The following is a 4,620-nucleotide window of genomic DNA, read 5'->3' as shown; positions in this document are numbered from 1 at the left end:
GTATACATATATAAGTATACAATGAAAAGTATTGTTTCTTGCGTGCTATACAAAGCATACTGTTCATAGAGAAGGAAATGAGAGACTGCAGAATGTAGTGTTACAGTCATAGCTAGGGTGTAGAGAAAGATCAACTTAATGTGTGGTAGGTCCATTCAAAAGTCTGATGGCAGCAGGGAAGAAACTGTTCTTGTATCAGTTGGTACGTAACCTCAGACTATTGTATCTTTTTCCTGACAGAAGAAGGTGGAAGAATGTATGTCCAGGGTATCTGGAGTCCTTAATTATGCTGGCTGCTTCACTGAGGGAGCAAAGTCAATGGATGGCAGGCTGATTTGTATGATGGATTGGGCTACATTCACAACCTTTTGTAGTTTCTTGCGATAATAGAGTTTAGAAGAATGAGGGGAGATCTCATTGAGACGTATAAGATGATGAATGGGATGGATAGGATAGAGGTGGAAAGACTCTTCCCGCTCAAAAAAGACAGTAGGACTAGGGGGCACAGCCTCAAGATAAAGGGGGGGCGGTTCAGAACGGAGTTGAGGAGGAACTTCTTCACTCAAAGGGTGGTGAATCTCTGGAATTCTCTGCCCGTTGAAGTGGTGGAGGCTGCCTCGCTAAATATTTTTAAGAAGCGGGTTGATGGGTTCTTGATAAGAGAGGGGATTAAGGGTTATGGGGAGAGGGCGGGAAAGTGGAACTGAGCCACGACAGATCAGCCATGATCTTATTGAATGGCGGGGCAGGCTCGAAGGGCCAGATGGCCTACTCCTGCTCCTATTTCTTATGTTCTTATGTTCTTATGTTCTTAAAACAAATCAAATCTTGGACCAGAACAGGGGAAATAGGGCTGGCCCTGACATATCCAGGGAGGCCAGCAATCGGGGATGGGGGGTATTTAGAATTTTTTGGGAGAATCCCAGCCTCTGTGTTTCGATTCCCACCAAAGGACTTAGTCCTCAGATCGGATAATTTTACCCAGCGTACGTATTGTGGTTTTTGTTTAATCAGAATCCTGAGCCAAGATTGGAGTAATACATGCCAACCATCAACATTTGCTGGTGATTTTAATGTTTTGGGGGCTCCCTAAGCTAGCCAATAGCAAATAACTCACAGTGAACAAGCTCCTCTCAATCTGGGTTTGCGACCTATGTGTACTATAGGTGGGAACTTCTGTAAAGTGAGGCCACAATGCTGATAATTAGAATGGGGAATACTCTTGAAAGGAAACAAGGCTGTAAGTTAACCACTAGACTGAGATGTGGGCAAGGGGAAATGGGCAACAGAAGAAGAGAACAGGTTTGGATAGCAGTGAAGGAGGAGGGAGAAGAAAGTATATCAGTGAAAGAGAGGAGAATGGACAATAGTGAAAGAATAGGGGGAGGATGGACTGTGGTAAATGAGTGAAAGGAAATGGATGGAAATAGATTTTATAATAACATTTTCAAATTTTCCTTTTTTAAAAATCAGAATTTAATAATTATGAAGAAACAATAAGCATAAAGTGAAGCAGAACACATAACTTTAGTGATGAAATCCAGTATGTTTCTGAACCCCCAAATCCTGATCGATTTATTCCTTAAGATTTTCTTCTTTCATCCTTTACAACTCCTCATTCTCGATAACAAATTTATACATTCATTCTAACCTAGCACCCCCAATTCTCTGGAGCTTTCCCCATTCTTCTACCCATGTTTTCCAAGTTAACCTTACCTATAAGATTCATGTCAACTCTCTTGCTTCCATTTTCACTCCTAACTTCAGTGGAGGTCTGATTTTATTTCAGAATTCCAGCATTCACAATATTTTATGGTTGTCCTTTTTCTAGTTTCTTTGCTAGCTGATATTGCCTACGACTTGAGCACCTCAATTTGACTAACCCTGTTTCTTAAAACCTTTATTTCAGCAACATCAGATAATGGCTCCCTGCTGTACTCACAAGAGACATACAGTACTGTGCCCCAGAACATTCCCTCTTCTCATTCTTACCTTTGTCCCTCTCCAGCATGTTAATGAGTCCCTGAACAAGTTTAGCAGCCAGTTAATTGGATGTGCGTGGGTTGTTGGTTCCCCCACTCCTGCCATTGCTTCGAAAATTCCAGTCCATCCTGGAAGCTTCAGAAGACTGAAATGCCATCTGGGAGCACCATTTCAAAATGTGCCCACACCCAGCCTTGCCCTCACAAGCTCACTGCATCCTGCCTATGCTCTGGTATCATCTATTATCTCCATCACTCCTCTGAACCCATCAACTGCCTCTGCACTGTTAGACTAGTTATCTGATTCATAATTTCCTTTCGCTCAAGAGAAAGAATTGAGTCATCATCTTCTTCCCCACTACAAGTTCTGCTCTCTTGCATCAACTCCATCCTCCCCCCCATTTTGGACACTAGTCTCACTCAGATCAAAATCGAGGCAGTATTCAAAATGCCATTTCTTTTCTTATACAAAGGCTACATTTCATATGTTTGAATCTACCTTAGTTCCTTCAGTACTTAAACCCTGCTATTCACCATAATGACTCAGGAAGCCTGACTGGAAAGGGACATAGTTTATCAAGGTAAAATAAAACCACTACTGTGGTGTACACACACTAGTACCTGCCTGGCACTACCATTCAGCAGGCCCAGTCTGGTTGTTGTTGCTGTTTGAAATGCAATGGTGAAGTTGTAATTGTTTTATACAAACAAAAACATAATATTATTTCCTCAAAAGTTTTATTTCTGCACTATACAATAGTCTAGAATTTCATTAGATCTGGCTTTGTGAAGAAGGGCTGTTTTGTGTAAACATGCTGTTCAGTATCTGCATCATATCTGGACCTCAGTCATGAACAAAGTTTCTGTTTCTCTCCTCCCTCCTCTTCTAGACTTCTTATATATGGTTATTGCTTTGAGGAAAGTGAGAGAAATAATTGAGCTTCCAGTTGAAAATGTCACTGCGCACAATCTCTAAAACAATATCCATTGCTTGCACATCAAGCTGTTGTCCAAAATTGTCTTTGTTATGTTCGACTTTATGAATTTTATATTTAAAAGCTACGTGAGACTCTTGCACGTTCTGCCTGCCTGTTGCGATCTGTTTACCTGCCAATCTGCAGAGATGCATTGATTTGATGACAAAGTGTTAATGATGCATGAATGAGGAATGTATTACAAACTGCAGGTCAGAAATAGTCACTGCATGGAAGAGATGTATAGCTTGTCCCAAAAAAAGCTCTGGCCATCTGTAGCGGGTGACTGTACGTTAAATGGGTTGAATCTGTTGCTAGTTGGTTAGCTGCTTAGCTCACCAAGATCACTGAAGGGTGAAGAGGATTTAGACTCTCCATCACTATTGCCTTCTCTTCTTGGTGCAGAACAGGGAAGCTTATGAATCTCCACAGCCCTCGGAGACAGTGACCCTCTCTCCTTAGTCTCTGAAGGATTCAGTAACTCCTGAAGGTGTTTGATGTAGCTGATAGCAGCCCTTAAGGTCTCCACTTTGCTCAGTCTTTTGTCTGCAAAATCTTCCGGGAGATGCTCCCTGAGACGTGCATAGCCTTCATTGACATAGCGCACCCTCTGCCGTTCCCTTTCATTACGTTTCCTGATAAAAGCTGGCTCAAAGGAATAATCATAGATGCCTAAGTGACTATGAAAAGGTAGGTAAGACAGCCTGTTGGCATATCCTTCACAATATGTGCCATCCAGATATGCAGGATCAACAGGAAAAGATAATGGCAAACCCTCTGCAAAGGGCATCGCGAGGCAGTCATGTACCCTAGCCATGGGCATCCCAATGGGTCTTGGGTAAGGAATTCTTTCCAGTGATGATCCTCGCTGATTGCCATCCATTTCAGATTTCCTCCCACACCTCAAAGATGTACTGTTAGGCTGAGTGGCAGGAATAAATTGTCCCTAAATCAGTTTCCCTCAATCTGGATGGCCATAAAACATTAGACAGGGGTTGTGGGTAGAGAGGTGGACTGGTGGTGTTGAGATGGCGGTGTGGGCTCGTTGGGCCAAAGGGCCTGTTTCCCAGGCTGATTTTTGTTCTTTGTTCTTAAGTACCTGCAGCTCACTTCCAACTTTATGGCAATTTGCCGTCAACAGTTGTTTAAAAGGTTCAAATGTCAATTTTCCTCGTTTGAACTTCTCAAATACACCTCATGTTACATTAGTCTCTTTCAAACTTCAGAAAAAAGATCGATAAACATTAAATGGCACAGAAGCTGTTCTGTGTGTCCTTGATGGAGTAGTCTGTCTGAAATAAAAATGCAAGGAGTGTAAGTTATAGCAAGAAAAACTTAAATTAGCTTGCTCTGAGTTTATGTCAGTACTTAACTTTTCACAGCATTTGTTGCCATCATGAACATATTATAGCAAACAATGTTTTAACATTTTAGTAGAAATAACACTTATTTTGTTTGTTACATTTAAGACCAAATAAATTAAACTTGGTGGTTACTGAGAATTAAAGATCTGGTCTAATTATCCTGGGGCAGTAACCATGACTTACTGTGTTGCCTAGCAACCCAAGGTCTAGAAGGTTGCTCCTTACACTATGCTTGTAAGGAGATGTTTTGAATAAATATTATTTATTCACCTGTTCTCAATTGCAAAATTGGAGGGAAAT

General features: G+C 41.4%; 1 pseudogene; it reads right to left on the bottom strand.

The window, feature by feature from the left end:
• Positions 1-3,278: 3,278 nt before the first annotated feature.
• Positions 3,279-3,746, bottom strand: LOC145344363 (achaete-scute homolog 5 pseudogene; annotated as a pseudogene).
• Positions 3,747-4,620: the final 874 nt, after the last annotated feature.

Source organism: Carcharhinus amblyrhynchos, chromosome 6, assembly GCF_965287045.1.
Source record: "Carcharhinus amblyrhynchos chromosome 6, sCarAmb.v2.hapA, whole genome shotgun sequence".
NCBI lineage: Eukaryota > Metazoa > Chordata > Chondrichthyes > Carcharhiniformes > Carcharhinidae > Carcharhinus > Carcharhinus amblyrhynchos.
The sequence above is the reverse complement of the archived record's forward strand: the minus strand, read 5'-3'. Positions and strand labels throughout refer to the sequence as shown.